This window comes from Hordeum vulgare, chromosome 2H (genome assembly GCF_904849725.1).
Source record: "Hordeum vulgare subsp. vulgare chromosome 2H, MorexV3_pseudomolecules_assembly, whole genome shotgun sequence".
In the NCBI taxonomy this organism is placed as follows: Eukaryota; Viridiplantae; Streptophyta; class Magnoliopsida; order Poales; family Poaceae; genus Hordeum; species Hordeum vulgare.
The window spans coordinates 472,996,826-473,022,003 of record NC_058519.1 but is presented as its reverse complement, the minus strand read 5'-3'; the positions used below and the strand labels follow the sequence as shown (position 1 = coordinate 473,022,003).

Sequence of the window (25,178 nt, the reverse complement as noted above, 5' to 3'; positions counted from 1 at the left end):
AGATGCATTACACACAGAAGTGGCATGTTCCCCATTGGGATCAAAATCCAAATTATGTGGTGGTCTCTCTCATTCTCTATGATCATCCATAGTGTTTTTGTGTGCCAATATGTAGCAGGTTCACGGACGATGGCAAAACAAGCTTGCAACACACCGAGAGCTCTCTCAACATCTTTTATCATGGATTCTTGTGTCGTGATAAAGTGAGATCTCTTCTTATCTTCAGGGGTTGGAATTATCTTGACAAATGTGGACCATGAGGGGTAGATGTCATCTGCAAGGTAGTAGCCCTTATCATACTAGTGACCATTGACTTCAAAGTTCCAAGGTGGAGCATACCCGGCAGCAAGCCTTGCAAGAATATGAGATCTTTGGAGGGCATTGAGGTCATTCTGAGATCCGTACATTCCAAAGTAACAATGTCAAATCCATAGAACTTTGGAGGCAACAACTCTAAGTATGATGGTTGGATGATGGGAATTCCTAGTGTAATGCCCATCCACCCCGTAGGTTAGTTCTCCATCTCTATTGCATGCAATCGACGCTACCCGACTAAGAACTGTTTCTAAGATTTCTCCCTCCCCCTTCCTCCATTAACGTCACTAAGGCCATTTTGGAGTCACCATTATCTTCCTCCTCCTCCCATGGTGAGTCGTTGAACAACCCTTGCACAAGCCTCATCATCTATCATCCATGTCACTTATTATAAATACGTGCTACACACACAAAAAAGGAAAGAGACAAGAAAAGAAAAGAAAAATTGCATTGGATTTGTCCAATAGGTGAGGGTGCACGAGAGGTCGCCCGGTGGCCGACTTTGCAAGTCATCGAACGACGCGGTCAACAAGAAAGAGGGTGGTGGTATACGTTTAGTGAATATCAACATCCTCAACCTCAACTCATACTCGTCCTCGAGCATGTAGGATGACAACAAGAATAATTTTGGAAGTTGAATGAGCAGCGACGAGACACGTCAACATTAACGGAAATACACACTATTGCTCGCGAGCTCAATAATCTCATCGAGCGACCAGGCTTCACAGCCATGTGTGTGTTATCTTTTTGTCTGCTAGTGCATGTTGCTATTAGCATTAAACGTGTTCACACTGATTAGTTCGGTTTGAAAGAAACAGCTTCACAGGCATTTATTTCGGTTTTCTGAATTTTGAAAAAGCCATATCTTTCAAATCGCGCGTCCGAATTCAGATCCGTCTTCATCGTTGGATTCTTCGCGACGAGGTCTTTGAAATTAGACCCCGCATGGGTATGTTTCAACAAAAAAAAATTATGCCAACTTTAATGTTGTATGGTGCAACTTCAGTACTGCATTGTGCAACTTTAGTACTACAGGATGCAATTTTTCTCAAAACCAGTTTTTGGAGCTGCATGATCTAACATCACATGAGGTTGCAACCTAGCAACCATGAAAACTTGATGTGCAAGTAGTCTCTTGTCCCGACCAACTATGTAGTAGTCGATGTGCAACCCTTGTCCCTATTCGTGGATGTGTAATTTTTTTTACAATTGACACATCCTGCCCCACCTCTCCTACTAGTGATTTGTGCAACCTAATCAGTTGTTCGAGCCAATTTCCTATTACTTGATGTGCAACTCCTTCCCCTAACTACTTGTGGATATATAGTTTCGGTTGACGGGGGCAACAAACGAAGTTGCACAAAGTCTGCTAGGCAGTTGGACGAAGGAACATATAATGTTGCACGTCTCAGAGGCTGGGATAGTTGGATGGTGAAAATTTCACATTCATGGGGGTAGTGAAAAGTTACATATTCATAAGGATAGTAAAAGTTGCATATAAACGGGAGGCTAAAGTTGCACATCCCACTAGAAGGGTGGTTCAGAGTGATAATAGGGAAATTACACATCCATGAGGTATGAGGGATAGTTGCACATCACTGGTAGACAGTTGACGATGACAGTATCCGAAGTTGCACATCCACTGCTAGACAGTTGACCGATGCGGCAAACAATAAAAGCAAAACCACGGCCAGGAGGGAAGTTGCACATGAAGTACTAGGCAGTTGGCCTGGGCAAAACACGAATTTGAACATCTCACTGGGAGGAGGTAGTTGAGGGTGGATGTGCCGTTAGTAAAAACTACACTTCCACATGGTAGGTAGAAAGTTGCACATTCACTGTCAGGTAGTTGCACATCCTCCACTGCTAAGGTAGTTGCACAAAATGGAGGCTAAATTACACAGAAAAAATTCACCAAAACATACCCACGCAGGATCCAGTTTCGAAGATCTTGTCGTGAAGAATCCAACGACGAAGACGGATCTGAATTCCAACACACGGTTTGAAAGATATGACTTATTCAAAATTCAGAAAACCCTAATTAAGTGCATTCACATCTGTGTGGGTGGTTTGCGTTTACTTTTTACTTTTTTTGTCCACACATGTTCACACGTGTTTACTTTTCCTAATATAAACTTAAGGGACAAACTATTTGTATTTATAAATTATTAGAAGGATAAAATATTTTATTTTGTAGATTAAAGACCAAAAATTCCTTTTGGGGCAGTCGCTTGCTAGCGATCTCAGGACGGCCAGGCGCCTTCTAGACGCGTCCCAACATTAATTTTGGTCCCCCCCCACGCGTCCCAACATTAATTTTGGTCCTCCCCCTGAGTCCCAACATTAATTTTGGTCCCCCCCAAACAGAGGGATCCAGAGCGAAGCCCTCATTTGTTGGGGCTTCTGAGAAGTCAACGTCCACTCCAACGCCATTATGCGGTGCAGCATGGAGAGCCAATTCAGCCAAAAGTTGCCAAAACCAAGAGCATGTGGGACCCCAAAAGATATCCGAGTCCATGTTGTTGAAGGCCTGGTAGTGAAGGCCCTAGCGATGTCAATCTTGAGGTAAAGGGTCGGCGTTTCAAAGGGATGAAGATCCCAGACAAATTTCAAGTATAAAGGAAATTCTCTTGAACAGTCTTTGCTGATGAAAGCACTCTAACAAACATAGACAAAGAACTTCACGTTTGGGGGCAAGGCGATTTGCAACATACATTTTTCCCACATTCAAGTTTGTTGCCTTATTATTGATCTACTTTTGCACGTAAGATAAATATCGATAAATTTAAGGCCTTGATCCAAAATCGCCATTTGTCAAACCTCAAAGTCAATCGTCTGATTAGAGAATCTTGTGGTGCAAACAAACTTCCAGCGATGTACATGCGAGCGATAACTTTAGAATATTTTCATCACATAAACAGACAACCGATATTGCCTTAATTTCGCTGCAGTGGACGTCACCTAGGCGACCAAACTAATCGATCCAGGCTTTAGTTTCAAAAAAGAGAAGAGAGTGCTCCTTGATAGGTACTCCCTCTGTTTTGAATTATAAGACGTTCTAGTAAAAAAAATCCGATGTATATAACCTTGTTTTAGTGTGGTTGTTCACTCATTTTCGTTTATATTGAAATTAACTAAAACATTTTATAATAGTGAACAGAGGAGTAACGTACCTAGGAGCAATTAATAGTAATGTTCACCAGCTCCCACCGGTGAAAGCAACCTGCCGTTAAGCACAGGACTTGGTCCATTCTCGTACCCAAGAAGCCGTAACGAGGACTAGGCGGTCGGCACCCCCAACGGCCGCCTACGTATCAAACTCTGCTATCGTGCAGCTGGCTTCCTTACCAGCTTGCTCCCTCGTCCCACATAGTTCTGCATCATACTACGTATCCTCACGCTGAGGCTGAGGCAGCACTTCCTCATCTCAAAAATATAGCAGCAATTCTAGTTTTGCACCACCATGCCGAACCTGGTCATCATCGCCTACAGCCTCCTCCTACTCATTCCCCTGCGCATTCCTGCATGTCGCGCCACGGACACCATCTCAGCTGGCCAGGTACTCGCCGGCAACGACACGCTCGTCTCCAGCAACGGCAAGTTCGCGCTTGGCTTCTTCAGACCGAGCAGTAAGTCCTCGCACCATGCTTCCAACTGGTACCTAGGCGTATGGTTCAACACAGTCCCAAAGTTCACTCCGGCATGGGTGGCCAACGGAGATAAACCTGTCACTTCGCCGGAGCTCGCGATCTCCAGTGATGGAAACCTAGTCATCATAGACCAGAGCACCAAGTCCATCATCTGGTCTACCCAAGCTAACACCACAGCAAACAGCACTAGAGCCATGCTACTGAAAACCGGCAACCTCGTCCTGCAAAGCACCTCAAACTCTTCCAATGTCTTGTGGCAAAGCTTTGATTACCCAACGGATACTCATCTCGCCGGCGCAAAGCTTGGCCGAGACAAGGTCACCGGCATGAACCGCCGTCTCGTTTCCAGAAAGAACTCGATAGATCCTGCTCCTGGTATGTATGCTTACGAGCTACACGAGAAGAACGGTTCTGCCCGGTTCAGTCTTGCAGCACTGAACTCGTCCACACCATACTGGTCCAGCGGAGAATGGAACGGGCACTACTTTGGTGCCATACCAGAAATGTCAGGCCGCCAGCTGATTGATTTTATGTTCGTCAACGACGAACAAGAGGTGTACTTCACATATACCTTGCTGGATGACGCGACCATCATGCGTTTTGCCCTGAATAACTCTGGTCAAGTAAAGATACTCTTGTGGGTTGAGCGTGCACAGGATTGGGTACCGGTCTACACCAACCCCAACGACCATTGTGATGTATATGGCATCTGTGGATCTTTCACAATCTGCGACGAGGACAAGCTTCCTTACTGCAGCTGTATGGAGGGCTTCTCCATAAGATCGCCTGATGACTGGGAGCTAGAAGATCGAACAGGCGGCTGCATGAGAAATACTCCATTAGATTGCACAATCAACAACAACACAAGTATGCAAGACAGGTTCTACCCTATACCATGCGTCGGTTTGCCTGACAATGGCCGCAAGATAGCAGAAGCTACAAGTGTAGTTGGATGTGCACAAGTTTGTCTGGGCAACTACAATTGCACTGCATATTCCTATGGTAACAACGGATGTTTTGCTTGGGATGATGAATTAACCAACGTGAAACAGCAACAATGTGGTGAAATTGGTAATAATAACCAAGCTACTCTTTACCTCCGCCTTGCCGACAAAGAGGTGCAAAGGTTGGGAAGCAACAGACGATGGATAATCATTGGCAGTGCCATTTGTGCAAGTGTTGCTATATTTGGTTTGTTGTCACTCTTCATTCTACTGATGACTAGGAGGCTGTGTGCTCACAGGATGAAAAACCTTCAAGGTGATGGTGGCATTATCATGTTCAGGTATTCTGATTTGCAACGTGCAACAAAAAATTTCTCTGAGAAGCTAGGGACAGGTGGTTTTGGTTCTGTATTCAAGGGGGTTCTGAATGACTCGTCTGCAATAGCAGTTAAAAGGCTTGATGGTGCTCGTCAAGGCGAGAAGCAATTCAGAGCTGAAGTGAGATCAATTGGAACCATTCAGCATATCAATTTAGTTAAGCTAATTGGTTTCTGTACTGAGGGTGATAGGAGGCTGATTGTCTATGAACATATGCAAAATCGTTCCCTTGATGCCCATTTATTTCATAGTAACACTACAGGCTTAAAATGGAGCATCAGGTATCAAATTGCTCTCAGAGTTGCTAGAGGACTTGTCTACTTGCATGATAGTTGCCAGGACTGTATTATACATTGTGATATTAAGCCAGAGAACATACTCCTAGATGCATCATTTGTCCCAAAGATCGCAGATTTTGGGATGGCAAAGTTTCTTGGAAGGGACTTCAGTCGTGTTCTCACTACAATGAGAGGAACTATAGGATATCTTGCACCTGAATGGCTTAGTGGAACTCTTATTACGGCAAAAGTTGATGTCTACAGCTATGGCATGGTTTTGTTGGAAATTGTATCAGGAAAGAGGAACTCAGGTAGACAGTGTACAACCGATGATGAGTATGCCTATTTCCCGGTGCAAGTCGCGAATAAACTACTGGATGGGAATGTGAGGAGTTTAGTGGACAGCAATCTGCATGATGATGTCCATCTGGAGCAGGTGGAAAGAGTTTTGAAGATTGCATGTTGGTGTATTCAAGATGATGAATTTGATCGACCCACAATGGGTGAAGTAGTTCTATATCTTGAAGGTTTTCTTGAAGTCGACTTACCTCCAATGCCAAGACTACTTGAAGCTATTGCAGGGAATCCACACTCAAAATGTAAGCAAGAACTTAATTGCACAAACATACTAATCCAAGCATAGCCTTACTATAAATACTACTCCCTCCGTCCCAAAATAAGTGTCGATGATCTAGTGCAAAATTTGTATTAATTTAGTACTAAATGTGGGACATTATTTTGGGACGGAGGGAGTAGAATATAAGCAGCTAGATGTGTCATGGTATGTCAATATTCAGTGCTAGCGTGCCTAACTTGCATCATCTTTTATATGTGCATGTAGCCAATTGGTATATGGACCAAGCTTCACAAGAGGGGGGACTGAAAGACGATGGAGGCAGCACCACACCAGGCGGCTCACCCATGACATGAACATAGGCTGCTGCAGTCACGGAGCAGAGGTTCCCTTCAGTGATTGTCTAAACCCTGAAATGACAGTGACAGCTTAGCATGTGTTTCGGTAACTGATTTGTGTGAACTGATAGAAGGAGCTCGCATCTTCTTAGTATTAAATATTTCTATTAGGTTCCAGGGCCTCATGTGTATAGTTTGTCAAGATATGATCTAACTTCAATGCCAGACAATGTGGGATACATTCAAAGTAAGAAAAATGGTAGCTCTTTCGCATTGTGTGGAATAAGCTACCTAGAGTTGTCGCCAGCGCGTAATAAAAATAACCAGAAAAATAAGGTGCTAATATTGCTAAGTCTTTTTTTTTTTGGAAAAGGAGGTTAAGATCCCCGGCCTCTGCATCAATCGACGCATACGACCATCTTTATTACTTATTCAACAAAGGTCTGACAAGAACATACATCAAGCCACACGAAGCCCCCACTCACACCTACAAAACACGATAATGTGGAGTGCTCTCACTCCCATATCTAAAACCGGTGTCGTCGCCGATCCATCCACATAACGTATCGGAACTAACAACCGGTGCAGCAGACCTAAAGCGTACACCACGTGCACACGTTTTAGAAGCCGCCATCATCATCGAACCGCTGACCCATCTTCACGAGAGAAATCCGCATCATCCTTGCCAGTCCGGCCATCTATCGACACCACCACGGCGCCCAACGGCGCCACCTCCCTGCGCTCGTCCATCCAGACGCGAAGACTCTGTAAGATCTGTCATGCGTAGCACCTGCCGAACAGGCATGACAAAGCGTAACACCTGTCGGCTAGACATGACCTGACATCACGACCGAAGCTCCGTGCAGGACGAAGACGCTCCACCACCTGCCTGTGTCTTTCAACGCTGCTCCGCAAACGATGCTCCCTAGAGAGGAACAACATCGCAATGCCGCCATCGTCCGATCTGGAAAACCAGATCCTAGGGTTTCCCCTGGAGCAGCACCAGTGGATCGACAGTAGTTACAGGACGAAGCCTTCATCAAGGTAACGGCGCAGAACGCCGCCATCGTCCGCCGTCGGCTCGGTTTTCACCGGCAACTATGTCTCCCCGACTCGCAGCCAGTACCGGATCCTGCGACGAGCCCGATCACGGGATCCCAAGATCTGCCGTCACCGGTGTCGTCACAAAGACCCACCACCTGGCCCGTCATCCCCGGCGGAGGGGACGCCGCCACCACCATGGTCGCATCCGGGTTAGCCGTCGCCGTCGCCACCGCCAAGACCGGATCCCGAATGGCAGGTAAGAATGTAAAAAGGCTTAAATATGCCATTTAAGATTGAGTGGAGGCTTACAACAGACCACGCTGCATTTTTGTTCAGCGCTCTCATTTGAAGATGTTGAATTGCACTGCAGGTCATCGAGAAGTTGCAGAGCAGCAAAGAGCCTTTGTTCAAGAAGCCACCATTCTCATATCCCCTACATACGTTGGCAGTTTTGGTTTGGCGGGATGTGGTATCGAATTTCAAATAGTAGCCCAGCACAATCCGAGCACTTTGTGGACAGGAAGCATATCCAAAAACTCATCAGTTTAAGTCGCAGATGAAATCCAGAATTAGCTTTTCTAGAGAGTGGGCAGGAGATTAAGATCCAGCAGGGGAAGTCACTAATTCAAACCTTCTTTACGCGCGCGAGTGAAACGAAACCCTAGGGTTAGAGTTTCTATTGAGACCCGCATTTCACTCTTAGGTAACAAAACCCCAATAAGCTCAGTCACATTTGTGAAACACTGTGATAGGCTGATAGCTAGACATCTAGATCAACACATCACATATAACAAAACTGAACTTGCAGGTGTGAAGTAGTTACCAGTGCAAGGTTGCATATCCTATGGCAACGCCCGTAGCTATGTGCAGTCGCACTTATAAAATGGTGGGATGAGAGTCCATTCTCACTCACTCGTGACTTCCACTGCCAGGGCCAGGCATAGGGCAACTGACCAGAGCCTGTTTATTGATCCCAGTCAGGCTTCCACTAAGTTATGGTAGCAACAAAATGGAGTAGATCTCAGTGGTAGGTTTCACACCATGGCGGACATCAGGTTGCCAGAAAACATCCAAAACACGAAGCAGAAGTGGAGAAGAATGTTGCGCACAAGTTAGCAATATGTAAAATCTATGATGAAGTACAAAGGAAGGAGACCTTATCTTGTGAATGAACTTACTGTTTGTAAAATGTATGATCTCTTTGTACTGAGAGACCTCTACTTGTTGGTTGAGATGTTAATTGCTGAAAGCCTGAAACTAACATGGCATGTATCTATGACCAAGCATGCATGTAAGTTTCTCTGCACCCATTAGTTTTGCACATAAATAGCTTGCTACCTCGTCAGTTTTCCTAAGCCGTTTTCCCAATCATATACCTGCTCACATCAATCAAAAATTTCCATTGACCATGGTTTATATATAAATAAAGTAATATAATGTATGAAACCTAACAAGGTATGCTGCAAACAGGGTTTCTATATGGAGTAGACGTGCTCCCTGACAAAGAAGAACACAGCAGCCTGCCTAACTGCTGGCATAAGGATACACATATTTCAATCTACAGGCTAGGCTGAACAAGTAATACAGGTGTGATACTAGCTAGTCGACCTCAAGATACTGCGGCTGAGCGTAGCATGTTTATATCGTGAAGAGTAATACATTTTTGAAACAAAACTGTAGGGAAGAGCCAAAAGAGAATTTTAATTAAAGATCAGATAAATTTGCAAGCTCCGTTCCAAATTAAAGATCACATTTTTTTCTGCAAGTGTTGGATTTCGCAAAGATGGCATGCCACTTGGTTAGTAAATTAGGGGTATGGATCATGGTCATAGAGGGGAGTGCTCGACTTTACCATGACGTTGGTGTTGCCCGGTGTTTTAAGTACCCAATTCTAACCAAACTTCTTGGTGTTTGGCTAGCTCTACAGGCCATTCAGTATGCATCACTTCCTCATCCCTTTCGGGTTTTTCTTGTCCCTACACTTCCCTGGATGTTCTGCTGCCATGGACACCATTACATCCAGGCAAGCACTTGTTGGCAACGACAGGCTCATCTCCAACAACGGCAAGTTTGCTCTCGGCTTCTTCCAGACAGGCAGTAAGTCCTCACATAACACCCTAGGAACTGGTAGGCATATGGTACAACAATGTCCCCAAGCTAACTCCAGTATGGTGCGCGTCGGCGGCGGCGGGGCCCCTCTTCCCCTCCCGGCATATGGCTGCAGCGCGAGCTGCGGGGCGCAGCGGAGGCGTGGCGCTGTTGCGGGGCTTGACGGCGGCGGGTCTCCCGGCCAGATGGCGGCGCGGGTGGGCAGCCAGGCTGTGGAGACTGCACGGTGGGCGGCAGGCCGTGGAGACTACCGGGGTCAGCCAGCGATGAGGCGCCCGGCAGCCTCCTCTGGTTGCTTCGGCGGCATCCTCTGGTGGCTCCTGGAGAACATCTGGTTGTGGCAGGGCCTAATCGCCCAGTCCCCGGCAGTGACGACGGCTGTCCGTGCACGAGAGATGGAGGTCCTTCGAACAGATCTGGCTGAAAACTTGCTTTCGGCTACTGCCAAGGCCGACAGTGACGGCACTGTCTGTGTCGTTTCTTTTTTGAAGGCATCGTCATATAGAAGTTCAAGGCCACTCTCTGCTATCTCTGGGAAACCCTAGATCAGTAGATCGGATGACGGCGACGCTCTCATGTTGTTTCCTCTTTGAGGGCGTCGTCTTTGAAGGTACACACATTCTTGAGGGACCAGAGGACAGCTCCTTTGGTGGGGCGGTGTTTCATCCTACACATTGATGGTGATGGATCTCGACGGCGTGACGCTGTGAAGACTCGGTGTCCGATGCGCTGAGATGGACTTGCGCAGGAGGAGGATGTTGTCTGGCGTCATGGTGGCGTCGATGGCAGAGAGGACTGTCAAAGTCGATGCGTTAGTTTCTGCTCTGAAGATGGATTGGTGGAAGATGGCGGCGACGACGCATGAGAGTGCATCGAACCGGTCTGTGTCCCAAACCCAGTATGTGGCTTGATTGGGGCCTCTGCCTTTAGATGTTAGGTATTTGTGCAATGTCTGTTTGATATTAGGTTCGAAATATCGGCATCCCTTCATCGAGTGGATACGATAGCGACAGATGTTGCTAAGATGGTGGCTTCAGACTACCTGATGTACTATTTTGTAAGATCTTTATGAATAATTAATAAAATGGCTGCATGCATCATCCAGATATAGAGGCCGGGATAATCATCCTTTTCTAAATTTAAAAAAAAAATCCAGTATGGATAGCAAACGATCATAACCCAGTTACAAACACCACCACAACGGAGCTGATAATATCCAGTGATGGCAACCTCGTCATCTTAAACCCAATCACCATGTCCATCATCTGGTTTACCCACACAAATACCACAAGCAACAATACCATTGCTATGCTATTGAACAGCGGAAACCTCATCCTAGAGTACTCCTCGAACTCATCAAATGTGTTGTGACAGAGCTTTGACTACCCCACAAATACCTTCTTCCCTGGTATAAAATTAGGTTGGAACAAGGTCATGGGCCTAAATAGCCGTATGGTTTCTAGGAAGAACTTGATTGACCTAGCCCTTGGCAGATACGGTGCAGAACCAAAGTCCTCGCTATAGCTGATTTGAAGGACCGTCGCTATTTGACATAGTCCGCTATTTAAAACACTGGAGCAGAACTAGATCCAAGTGGTGCCAATCAGTACATCTTTACACAGCTGAACTTGTCCATACCATACTGGTCGAGTGGGGTATGGAACAGCCAATATTTTCCATCAATACCAGAGACGGCAGGCCCTTTTACTGTAGATTTTCAATTTGTCGACAATGACCAAGAGAAGTACTTCACATATAACTTACTAGACGAGACAATCATTTTCTATCATCTGTTGGATGTCTCAGGTCAAACGAAATCTTTCCTTTGCCTTGGCAGTAGCCGAAAGCAAGTTTCTGCTCTGAAGATGGACTGGTGGAAGATGACGGCGACGACGCATGAGAGTGCATCGAATCGGTTTGTGCCCCAACCCAGAGTTCGATGTGATGTATTTGCTGTTTGTGGACCATTCACAATTTGTAATGATAATACACTTCCATTCTGCAACTGTATGAAAGGATCTAGATGATCACCTAGTGACTGGGAGCTAGATGATCGAGCAGACGGCTGTGTGAGAAGTACTCCATTAGATTGCAGTATCAACAAAAGCACAAGCAAGGAAGACAGGTTCCACCCTATCACATGTGATGGATTGCCCAATGACAGCCCCAGCACAGAAGATGCTACAAGTGCAGATAAATGTGCCGAAGTTTGTCTGGGTAACTGCACTTGCGCCGCATATTCCTATGGTACCAATGGATATTTTGTTTGGAATGGTGAAATTATTAATGTGAAACAGAAACAATGTGATGATACGACAAATACCAACAAAGCCACTCTTTACATTCGCCTAGCCAACAGAGAGGTGCAAAGTTTGGAAAGCAACAGACAACGAATAATCATCGGCATAGCAATTGGTGCAAGTGTTGCTTTCTGCGGTTTATTGTCACTCTTCTTGCTACTGATGATTAAGAGGAACAAGAGGTTGTCTTCTCATAGAATGAAAAACCTTCAAGGTGGTGAGGGAATCATTGTGTTTAGATACGTTGACTTGCAACGTGCAACAAAAAACATCTCCGAGAAGCTAGGAGCAGGTGGTTTTGGTTCTTTATTCAACGGGTTTCTAGACGACTCCACTGTCATAGCAGTCAAAAGACTTGATGGTGCTTGCCAAGGAGAAAAGCAATTCAGAGCTGAAGTGAGATCACTCCGATTCATTGAGCATATCAATCTAGTTAATCTAATTGGATTTTGTACTGAGGGTAATAGTACGTTAATTGTCTACGAACGCATGCAAAATCATTCTCTTGATGCTCACTTATTTCACAATAATGCTACAAATTTGAATTGGAGCATTAAGCATCAAATAGCTCTTGGAGTTGCTAGAGGACTGGTCTACTTGCATGATAGTTGCCGGGATTGCATCATAGAGAAAGGTGTAACAGCACCCGGGTGCTTAGGCACCCTCTATGAACAGTAAAATAAAAAAAATTAGAGAAAAAGTTCAAAAAAATCTAAAACTTTGCAACATTTTAGATGGTCAAACTTTGTAGGTTCTTACAAGTTTTCATGTCAAAATATCATGTAGAGAAATGTGTACAAACAAGTTTCAGATTTCAGTGCTAAAATAGCTTAAAATTTGAAGTACTAAAAAGTTTTTCCTGTGTAGAGCTCCTCAAATGTTTTTTTGGCACGAAAACTTTCAAGCACCTAGAAAGTTTGATCATATTTGATCTTGCAAAGTTTTAGAATTTTTTTTTCTATTTGTTTTGATGTTACTGTTAATAGAGGGTGCCTAGGCACCCGGGTGCTGAAAATCCACTCTTGCATCATATATTGCGACATTAAGCCAGAGAACATACTTCTTGATGCGTCACTTGTTCCAAAAATAGCAGATTTCGGATGGCAAAGTTTCTCGGCAGGGATTTTAGTCGACTTCTCACTACAATGAGAGGAACAATTGGATATCTAGCACCTGAATGGATTAGCGGAACTGTTATTACAGCAAAAGTTGATGTCTACAGCTATGGCGTGGTTTTGTTGGAAATTGTATCAAGAAAGAGGAACTCAGGTAGACAGTGTACAACCGGTGATGATTATGTCTATTTCCCTGTGCAAGTTGCAAACAAACTACTGGAGTAAGATTTGGGCAGTTTGGTGGACAACAATCTACATGGCGATGCCCATTTGGAACAAGTGGAAAGAGCTTTGAAGGTTGCATGCTGGTGTATTCAAGATGATGAGTTTGATCAACCTACAATGGGTTGTGTTGTTCAATGTCTTGAAAGCCTTCTTGAGGTCAACATACCCCAATGCCAAGACTACTTCAAACTATTGCAGGGAATAAACATTCAACATGTAAGCACGACTTTATTTACGCAACACCTTAATTCAAGCACAATTTGTCATGCTGGAAGCCTGGAATCCAAGATAATAAACAGAGACGTGGTAATTAAGCACTTCAGGTTTTGTCATGAGTCCATTTATTATATTACTGACAAATCCTATGGAACATCAACATTCATTGCTAGCATTTCTGACCGCAGTATCTTTTATATGTTCAAGTAGTTGATGGGTACCTGGACCAAACTTCACAAGATACTGCCGTGGACCGAGAGCACACACTGGATCTCGAGCAACTCGTCACGCCCGGTGACCTTGGCAGCCTGGATGCGCCCTTCACCCCTGAGGAGATATGGGCTGCGGTGCGGCGCATGCCGGCGCACAAGGCACCAGGGCCAGACGGGTTCACCGCAGAGTTCTTGCGGGCCTGTTGGAGCACTATCAGGCAGGACATCCTGGATGTCTTCGAGCAGTTATTCCTGCTTCGTGGGAGAGGGTTTGGTAAGCTCAACCAAGCCCTCCTGACCCTGCTGCCAAAGCGCGCGGATGCACAAAAGCTGGGCGACTACCGGCCTATTTGCCTGATCCACATTATGGCCAAGTTCGTTGCGCATCGCCCCCAAGCTGGATAGCCTAGTCAGCCGCAACCAGAACGCATTCATTGCCGAACGCTCCCTCCACGACAACTTCATGCTCGTTCGGCAGTCCCTCCGGATGCTTCACCACTTGGGCGCCCCGTGCATCATGCTCAAGCTCGATCTCACATTCATTGCCGAACGCTCCCTCCACGACAACTTCATGCTCGTTCGGCAGTCCCTCCGGATGCTTCACCACTTGGGCGCCCCGTGCATCATGCTCAAGCTCGATCTCACGCGGGCTTTTGACTCCATATCTTGGCCGTTCCTCTTCGAGATGTTGCGCCAATATGGGTTCGGGGACAGGTTCAGGGAGTGGATAGCCATCCTCCTTTCCTCGTCCAGCACGCGGGTCATGCTCAATGGCGTGCCTGGCCCCTCGATTTGGCACCGCCGCGGGCTGCGTCAAGGGGACTCCACATCACCACAGCTATTTGTCCTCGCTGTCGACGCGCTGGGCCGCCTCATGCATCGGGCGCTCCAGACCGGCATACTCCGGCGGCTGCATCCCCGTCGTACTGTTCCGGCCGTCTCTTTATACGCCGACGACGTGATGCTGTTTTGCCATGCTGAGATGGATGAGGTGCTCGCGGTGAAGGGCATCCTAGGCATTTTTTAGGCCCCGTCGGGCTTGCAGGTCAACTATGGCAAGAGCTCGGCCACGACCCTGCATGGCGACGAGGATAGTGCTGCCTTGCTGGAGGCGTTGGGCTGCCAGGCGGCAAACTTGCCCATCACCTACCTGGGCATACCGCTTACTACCAGACGACCCACTGTGGCTCAGATGCAGCAGCTCGTCGATTCTGTGGCCGGCCGCCTCCCGACATGGAAAGCAAGGCTCATGAACAAAGCTAGGAGGTTGGCATTGGTCAAATCAGTCCTCGGCGCGATTCCAATCCACCAGATGCTTGCCCTTGCGACCCCGAAGAAGACCCTGAAGCAACTAGAGAAGATTCAGCGGGGCTTCCTTTGGGCTGGCCGCGCGGCTGCACAGGGAGGACACTGTCACGTTAACTGGCGCACGGTCAACCGGCCACTTGCGCTTGGAGGGCTGGGCATTCGAGATCTTGAGCGCACAAGGCTCGCGCTCCGACTGCGATGGCTCTGGTTATCAAGGACGGACGCCGACAGAGCCTGGCAAGGCCTGGACCTGCAGTTCTCCTGTGAGGAGATCGGCCTCTTCTACGCCTCCACCTTCATGGTGCTAGGTGATGGCCACACGACGCTGTTCTGGGAAGACCGCTGGCTGCATGGGCAGTCGATTCGCGAGCTAGCACCCCTGCTGTACCTATGCATCCCCAAGAACAGGAGAAGGGTGCGGACGGTGGCGGAAGGCCTAGCCGGCAATGCCTGGGCCCGTGACATCCGCGGCGACGTGGGGCTACAAGAGATTGGCCAATACCTGTCGACATGGCAACGACGTCACCCACACCACCTTGTCCGCTGAGCCAGACAAGCTTGTCTGGAAATGGACTGCCAATGGAGAATACTTGGCGCGATCCTGCTATCAGGCAACCTTCCACGGATCCCTCACTTGTCATGCCTGACAGTTAATCTGGAAGGGATGGGCTCCGCCAAAGGTCAAGTTCTTCCACTGGCTTGCGAACCTGGACCGATGCTGGACCGCGGACAGACTTGCTCGCTGCGGCCTCCCACATCACGCTCGCTGCCTGCTTTGCGACCAAGAGCCAGAGACCATCCACCACCTGCTACTGGCCTGCCCCTTCGCGCGGCAAGCCTGGCACGAGGCTCTCTCCTGGCTGCGCTTACCAGCCCACGCACCGGAGCAGGATATCTCCATTCAGGATTGGTGGATTAGGGCGAGAGATGCAACACCACCATCACTCCGCAAGGCGCTGAGGTCCACCACGCTGCTAGTTCCATGGATGATCTGAAAACATAGGAATGCGTGTGTATTTGATCATGCCACTCCGTCGCTCTCCGAGCTCTCGGATGGGATCAAAGATGAGATGAGGTGTTGGGCTAGAGCCGGGGACAAGGGGCTTAGGGTAGTCTTGCCCCCATCCTGGGATGTTCATTGAAACTGCTTGTAACCTGTTGTAATCATCTCCTCTGAGACTGACTTCCCCTCTTTTCAATACAAAGAAACGCACATCTCTGCGTTTTCTCGAAAAAAACTTCACAAGAGGCAAGCAGACTGCAACATACCTCAGAGCTTCATGAAGATAGGTTGCTGCAATCAAGGAGCAGAGCTTCCCTTCAGTGATTGTCTAAACCCTGAAATACCAGTCGCAAGTTAGCATTTCTGAAACCAAACGAACTGAGATAAGGTATGCTGTGTTTTTCAGGATATATTGTTGTATAATATAGTACATAGCAAACATTTAGGCTCTCATCAAAACTCGCTGATACTCTTTAAGATAGGAGGTGTGCATAGAAGCACAAGTATTTTTGAAATAAATTATTGGTTGGTTGTCTAGGTGATCTTCCAAAAAATGGGTGCAAGCACGGATATAGTACAATTTGACTAGTGATCGCTGTCTGTGTTGTATCCAAATATCTTTTTCTTCTTCCATTAGTGGCAGGAGTATTGCCGTTTCGATGAAGAAAGAGAATTAACTAGTGAGCGCGAACCCTGTAAAGACTGCAGAAGGCCTAAAATGCTCAAAGGAAAACTGACAGAAGACAGACTGGACTAGGACAGAACAATAGCAGCAGCTAAAAATAGGCGAGCGCACAACTTCTGTTAGCAAAGTACTAATCTTAACTGCAATCAGTGGTTGAGGCATGTTGAATCAACATGGTTATGGAATTATTAGCAACAAAAGATGAAGATAATCGGCACTTCCTCATTCCAAAAGTGGATTTGTATACTACTTCCGCCGAATCCCTCGGTACGATTTTGCCGTTCGGGCTCATCCCCAATTCAACCAAATGTCAGGTGGAAAAAACTGGGCATATGCCGGCAGGATGCGGCGAAGAGTGGATAGTTGTGCCGCAGCTAGAAGGCGTAGACCTCAAGCTTGGGACCAGATTGGTGAGACGTGTGGTGGAGGTGAGCACTGCGGCCCCCGTCGCCGGGTCCATCAGGCGTGGTGTGGCTTCCCGGCTTCACACTGGCCTGAAGGCGTTGCGGGAAACAGGAGAAATTGCGGTAGGTGACCCATGAGCGGTAGCAATCGTACCTCTACACCGAGGGGTTTCGGGCCGCCGCCGCAATGGTGGTGACACTGGCACGGCACCCGAGGTATTTCGGGGCGGGGTGGTGGTGGTGGCCCCTGGTAACGTGGCCGTGGTATCCCCCGATACTATGGGGTTTCAGTGTGGCGCGACGACGGCGGTGGCAGAGGCGTTGCGGGACGGGATGTCGCAGCGATCATTGATGGGTGGAGACGGGAGGCCTGACAAGGGGTGAGGAGGGAGGTTCAGGAGCGGGAGTGGAGAGTTGGTCGGAGACTCGGCGAGAGGGAGCGGAGTTCCGACGAACAGCTCACCGCCGGCGTAGCGAGAGGAGAGAGGGGCCGCCTGTGCTGCTTCTATTATTTTTCGCAGAAGAAACTCCATCCGTCGGACCATAATCAAATCGGCCATGTTCCCAAATTCCACCTCGTTCGTTTCCTCTCCCCGTACTAATTCTCCTGCCCGTTTGTCTATCCTGAATAGTGTATATGACACACCTCGTCATCGAGGATAATTTTTGTGTTTTGACATGAAAGCCTAACAAAATCCAGATGTACCTAACTTTAAAAAAAATTATAATATAACCTCTTTACGTGACGCGAACGTTTCCGGTTTAAAAAAAACGTCTTGGCGTTTGTGTTGCACTCGAAACGTCACGGACCATGGCGTTTGGTACGGGCCCCGTTCTTATCCCCCTCCGTTGACCGACTGATGTGGGAAAGGTCCAGACGCGAGCGACCCTGGTGCCTGGTCGCGAGTCCCAAACGCCGCGCACCCTGACGTCTGGCCCCGGTTAAATCTCTCAGCCGCTCGGGCCCGCCCCACCCGGTGCATCTTGTTCCTCCTCCATCAGAAACGCATTTGGCCCTCTCTCGCCCCCCTCTTCGCCCTCACACCCCACCTCCTTGATCTACTCCCTCCTCCACCAAAGTGTGTGGATCCTTGAGATAATCTCCCCCAATCCCTTCAAAAAAATTGTTTTAACATCTTATTTTGGGAGTATTTGTGAAGAATGGGTGATGTTAGATAAGTAGATTATTTCTTAGTTTTAGGGTTTTTTGTGTAGTTGTTAGATTATATAGATGGTTTGTTCAATATGTTGGTATATTTTTTTGGCCTTTGGGGCATTTTGTTAAATATGTTAGTATATGATGTGTTGTAGATTTTGTTTAATAATTTAGTGTTGATATGATGTGGGCATAACGAATTGATTTTGGGCAACCAAAATTTGTCATTGATGTGCTTAATTCATTATTGTTGTTTTTAGATGGGGAGACTTGTTAATGTTCATTATATGGACAAGGAGGTATTCTTGACTAACAATGCCGACGGGGATGAGGAACCCATTGTTTTTTATACAAGCCCTAGCTATGATGAGCTTGTTGCAAAAGTGAGACATGTCTTAAAGTGGATGGACCTCAATGATGGTGTTAAGTTAATAGGAAGGTATGATGTTGGAGTTAGAGTCAAATCTCGCTTGAAAAGTATGCCTATCACCTCTGACTTGCATTGGGATGTGTACAAGGAAGAAAGTTGACCAATCAGAAGACAACACTTGAATTGTTTGCCACCAAGGTTGAACCTCCTCGGGTTGAAATTGACTTGAACCGGCTTGTCTCTTCCCCAATGACCGAGAGGAAAAGTGTGCCTTTTGTTGAGCAAAGGATTATGATTGATGCCTCTAATGCTTATAGCCAAGCACCAACTAGCAAAGAAATTGAGGTTGAATTGCATGCCCCTAATGCTTGTAGCCCACCACCAACCAGCCAAGCAAATGAAGTTGATGTGATTGCTAGTGAGAAAGTAATTCAAAAGGATGGTGATGGTGATATTGATGGTGATTTCGATGAGGTAGAGGAAGGGTTTCATGGTATTGATGTTGGTGACTTGGATGCGCACATAGCACAAAAGGAGATGGATCGTGAGTTACCTTTTAGGCGTCTATATGGGTATGACTCAGATGATGAAGGTCCTCATGAAGGAGGAAAACCAAATTCACTTTGAGTTGACCGGCTTGGAAAAAAGAACTTACTTGTTTCGAGATCTCAGCCTGACCCATAAAGTCGTAGTTGATGGTGGCATGAGGAAGACGGTGATTGAGCCAACACCTTGCCCTGATGCAGGCGAGCCAAGGGATGATGAGGAGGACGAGAATGCTTATTTGATGAAAGGAGTGAGGTTCCCAACTTTGGCTGCCATGAAAGTTTGGTTGTCTGACTATGCCATTCGGCACCACATGCCATTTTATGTTGAGAACTTCGACATAAGTTTGTGGATCACCATGAAGTGCGAGAAAGGAAATGAAGGATGCCCATGGAAGGTTCGTGCAAAAAAGTTAGAAGAAACCGAAGAATGGGTATTAAGAAGTTGTGTTCCCACTCATTTTTGCAGATGACCAAAGAAACGTGATTGTACGACACACCGTTAGCTCACGCCTGAGTACCTCGGATACAAATTTATGAGAGACATAGTTGTTGATCCCACTGTCAAAGTGAGGTTTCTCATGAGGACGGCGAAAAAACTATATGGTTATGAAGTCAAGTATGGGAAGGCATGGAGGGCCAAGGCAAATGCTATTAGGATGTTGTATGGTGGTTACGAAGAAGCATACAACCGGCTCCCCAGATTGTTGCGAGCGATTGCACATAGGAACTCGGGCATGTATCATGTCGTCGATGATAACCACGGAGTGTTCCACCGTTCTTTCTGGAGTTATGGACAATGTGTGGAAGCATTTAAGCATTGTCGTCCTGTCTTGTCTGTAGATGGCACCTTCTTGACCGACAGATACAAGAGCACACTAGTGGTAGCAATGGCCCACTCGTCGAACGACAATGTGTTGCCATGCATTTTCCTTGGTGCCTTTCGAGCACCAAGACAACTGGGAGTGGTTCATGGGTCATGTGAGGCACAAGGTGATTCTTGATAGGGAGGTATGCATCATATCGGACCGACACCATGGCATACTGATGTCTACTACACAAGCTTCTTCTTGTAGACTCGCGTTGGGCCTCCAAGCGCAGAGTTTTGTAGGACAGTAGCAAATTTCCCTTAAGTGGATGACCTAAGGTTTATCAATCCGTGGGAGACGTAGGATGAATATGGTCTCTCTCAAGCAACCCTGCAATCAAATAACAAAGAGTCTCTTGTGTCCCCAACACACCTAATACAATTGTAAATTGTATAGGTGCACTAGTTCGGCGAAGAGATGGTGATACAAGTGTAATATGGATGATAGATATAGGTTATTGTAATCTGAAAATATAAAAACCGCAAGCTAACTAATGATAAAAGTGAGCACAAACGGTATTGCAATGCTTGGAAACAAGGCCTAGGGTCCATAGTTTCACTAGTGCAAGTTCTCTTAACAATACTAACATAGTTGAATCATATATAAATCCCTCATGTGCGACAAAGAGTTCACTCCAAAGTCACAAATAGCGGAGAACACACAAAAAAATTATTGTAGGGTATGAAACCACCTCAAAGTTATCTTTTCTGATCAATCTTATGAGCTATCCCTATAAGTGTCACAAACAACCCTAGAGTTCGTACTAAAATAACACCTTAAGATACACATCAACTAAAACACTAATGTCACCTAGATACTCCAATGTCACCACAAGTACCCATGGGCATGATTATACGATATGCATCACATAATTTCAGATTCATCATGTTCAACCAAACACAACTAACTTCAAAGAGTGCCCCAAAGTTTCTACCGGAAAGTCAAGACGAAAACATGTGCCGACCCCTATGCATAGATTCCCAAGGTCACAGAACCGGCAAGTTGATCACCAAAATATACATCAAGTGGATCAATAGAACATCCCATTGTCATCACAGATATCCCATCGCAAGACATACATCAAGTGTTCTCAAATCCTTAAATATTCAATCCGATAAGAAAACTTCAAAGGGAAAACTCAATTCATTGCAAGAAGATAGAGAGGGGAAACTCCATACGATTCATCTATATTAATAAAGCTCGCGATACATCAAGATCGTGTTATCTTAAGAACACGAGAGAGAGATATTGAACACATAGCTACTAGTACATACCCTCAGCCCCGAGGAGGATTACTCACACATTATCATGGTGAGAAAGAGATATTTGTTAATGGAGAGGTGCAGCCCCGAAGAGATGGAGACGATGGCGGCCACGACACCGCAACGGGCGGCGGCCCCTTGCCCCTCCTTCTTCCTTGGTCTTGGTGCTGTAATGGAGGATCCTCTCCCCTTCTTGGCGGCTGCAAAGGGAGAGGCAAATTTGTGGCTCTTGGTGGCTCTATCAAAATTAGGTTTTTTCTCGCCTTATATATGTGCCTTTGTGGTGCTCTATGGTCCTCCAATGGATGGACCCTTGATCGATGGCTCTCGGGCACCTCTAGAACCTTTGTAGGGGCTCCTCACAGCCCTCATGAGTCTCCAAAGTCATGGCTTGGCCGAATATATCAGATATGTTAAGAGTTGGACTCAATCACGTTAAGAGTTCTCGTGATTCCGTAATCAGATATTTTCCTTCAGTAAAACGGATCTCCAAATCGCATACGAACTCCGTTTTGGACGAATTTGTAGTCCAGAGTCATTGTCATAAAATTCCCCACACTTTCTTGGTTTAGCGTTTCCATTTGACGCAGTATTCGGGGGTCAAAGTGACGATCTCTAAAAATTGTTTGTGGACAAATTTCAGGAGAGTCAGAGTCCTCCTCCAACAAGGCTCCTTTTGCGTTTTTTCGACAATTTATAATTAATTCTTACAAATAAAAGTGTGAAACAAGAACTTGTGCAATTTTTCAACCATTAATAGGTTAGTCCCAAAAAATAATATAAAGTTGTAGTAAAATGATTGTAAAACATCCAAGAATGATAATATAACATCATGGAACAAGCAAAAATTATAGATACGTTGGAGACATATCAACATCCCAAGCTTAATTCCTGATCATTATCGAGTAGATAAATGATAAAAACAGAATTTTTGATCTGGAATGCTGCGTAACATGTTCATCAAATTCTTTTCTTCTTTGTATAACATGGACATTTGGACTGGTAAGTGATTCAAAGCAATAGTCTAGTTTTAACATAATGACTTCAATACTCAAGCATGTCAACAAGCAACCATGTCTTTCAAAATATCAACACTAACGAAAGTTATCCCTAGCCCATCATGCTCAATCATTGATCCATTCATGAAACACATTAAAATATTAGCTATGCCCAATTCTCAAGTACGATCATAGTGTTCCCTAGTTGGTGCTTATAAGAGAAGATGGAGACTCAAAGCAATAATTAAAAATGCACAAAGTAAATAGATAGGCCCTTCAGAGAGGGGAGTAGGGATTTGTAGAGGTGTCAGAGCTCAAGGTTTAAATTGAGAGAGAAACATTATTTTGAGTAGCATGCTTTTCCTGTCAACGAAAACGACAAAGTAGCTCACAAAACTTTCCATGCTAGATACATTATAGGCGGTTGCCAAACATAATGGTAAAGTTTTTACTCCACCTCCACCAATCAATCACACTCCACGGCGAGCAGAATCCACGGGTACCGTCCATACCAACAACATTCCCGGGGGAGTTTTGTTTCATTATATTTGATTTGATTTTTGAGCATGGAACTGGGCATCCCGAATACCAGTCACTTTCTCGTGAAAGATAGTGAATCAACACATATCGTGAGAATAATTCACCTAGCATGGAAAAATATTGGATACTCCCCACCGTTTCATGAGCGGTACGGGCACACAAAAGAGAAAAAATATTTGAAAATTTAGAGATGGCACATACAAATTTGCTTGAAATGACATGGAAATACTGCATATAGGTAGGTATGGTGGACTCATGAGGCAAAACTTGGTTTAAGGATTTTTGGATGCACAAGTAGTATTTCTACTTAGTACAAATGAAGGCTAGCAAATAGATTGGGAAGCAATCAAACCAAGAAACGAATATTCACATAAGTGAGCATTGAGTCATAACTAACACCGAATAATGCACCACAAGTAGGATGTAACTTCATTGCATAACTAATGACTTTCGTGCATGCATAGGGAATTGAAAGTGTGTTATATCGACTAGAGGGGGGTGAATAGGAGATTTTTAGAATTTCATCACTAAGGAAATTCCTTTTGAGGAAATTCCTCACTGATGAATAACTTGCAGCGGAACAGCAAAGGATCAGGGGTGCGAAGTATCACTACAACAATATTCAATATGAGGAATATGAAAAACAGTTTGCATAGTACGCAGGCACAGAGTAAGCAGGTGATGATTAACTCACGTGAAGAATTTGAGGTTGTGGAAATTCAGAGAAAGTCTTTAGCAAATTCTTCAAACAGATACAATGAAAATCTTCGACATACAATATTGAGGAATTGAAAGAGTTGAAGAAATAGAACCCGTATCATAGTGAAGACATTGGTTGATGACCCAGTTCCAACTGTTGTGACAGTTGTACGTCTGGTTTGGAGCGGCTTGGTATTGAAACCAAAGGACACACAGTCCCGGGACACACATTCCCTACCGTATTCTCCTTGAGCTAAGGACACACAGTCCTCGCCCAACACTCGTGGTAAGTCTTCAGGGCACACTTCCAAACCCTCACAAACTTGGTCACCCGGCGATCCACAATTGACAGTTGGATTGCTCTAGACCATGTCGCCTAACCGTTTGGAGGATGCACAGTCCTCAAAGGTAAAAGGCTTCAGTTCCACACAGGAACAAATTCTTCAGTGATGCTCAATCACTTGGTTTTGGTTTGTGGTTTGGTGTTTGGGGTATTTCCTCACCGATGATTTGCTCTCGAACTCTCTGAGGAATTTGGGTTGCTCTAAATGACAAGTGTCAGTTTCTTGCGGAGCAGCCAACCAGCCAATGGTTGTGGGGGCGACTATTTATAGCCTGGGAGCATCCCCACATGATTGGACATTAATGCTCTTAAATAATATGACCGTTGGTGTGGATAAGATCGGTGATGTGGCGCAAATTGCGGCAACGGTCGGGACCCTCAACTGTGAGAGTCCTCATGTCTCTCATATTCCTCACTTGAGGCTTTTGGTAGGATTAGGCTTGGGTTGAGCATCATGAGGAAATTCAATCCGAAGTGTTACCTCGACCCCCTTTAATAGTACGGTGTTCCTATGACTCAAGAGTGAAGAAAATGAAACCGAAAGAATAAATCTTCACGCTTCAAAGTCTTCGGATCATTTTTCTTCAGGACACACCGAATTCCTCATCTTCAATATCTTCATGAGGAATAACAATTTCATCGCAATTTCTTCGCGATCAAAGTCTTCAGCAGAAGACCAATTTCTTCAGCCGAAGATATACATTTTTAGGGGTCGATATTCATCGTGTAATTCAAACTCCTCAGTGACTTATAGATCATGTGTACACTCATGAACACATTAGATACTTAACCTATAAGTCTTCAATCCACCAAAATCACTAAGGGGACTAGATGCACTTACAGGAATCACAAACCTTAACACAAATATTCCTACTTAAAGCATAATTACTCACTAACATGACTCACATATTACTATCATCACGTTTCAAAACTATTACAAAGAATCAAGTTTAATTTGTCCCATGATCTTCATGAAAGTTTTTATTATATCCCTCTTGGATATCTATTACTTTGGGACTAGTTTCATATATTTCTTTTGCTCTTTCGATATGCTCAAACTAATTTAAAGGAATCACAAGAGCATAAAGATTTCATCCCTCAAAAAGGTATAAGTGAAGCATTAGAGGAAATGACAAGCTACTCACAAAAGATATAAGTGAAGATCAATGAGTAGTCAAACAATTAAGGAGATATGTGAGAACTCTCTCTCCCTCAAAAAAACTATTTTCAGATCTGAGTATTTTATTTAAACTGCAAACAAAATAAAAATAGCACTCCAATAATAGGACGCACCATGT

General features: G+C 45.5%; 2 long non-coding RNA genes and 3 pseudogenes across 2 annotated transcripts; 3 read left to right on the top strand and 2 right to left on the bottom strand.

The window, feature by feature from the left end:
• Positions 1 to 1,773: 1,773 nt before the first annotated feature.
• LOC123426708 lies at positions 1,774 to 3,578 on the bottom strand. Its single transcript, XR_006622303.1, has 2 exons — positions 3,489 to 3,578; positions 1,774 to 2,298 (listed from the first exon to the last, which is right to left on the bottom strand). It is a non-coding gene; the product is annotated as an uncharacterized LOC123426708 (long non-coding RNA).
• On the top strand, positions 2,323 to 6,490 carry LOC123426706 (annotated as a pseudogene).
• Positions 4,700 to 8,689, bottom strand: LOC123426707. Its single transcript, XR_006622302.1, has 3 exons — positions 8,345 to 8,689; positions 6,473 to 6,549; positions 4,700 to 4,785 (listed from the first exon to the last, which is right to left on the bottom strand). It is a non-coding gene; the product is annotated as an uncharacterized LOC123426707 (long non-coding RNA).
• A 1,675-nt stretch (positions 8,690 to 10,364) lies between these two features.
• On the top strand, positions 10,365 to 12,742 carry LOC123428307 (annotated as a pseudogene).
• Positions 12,721 to 14,229, top strand: LOC123428306 (annotated as a pseudogene).
• Positions 14,230 to 25,178: the final 10,949 nt, after the last annotated feature.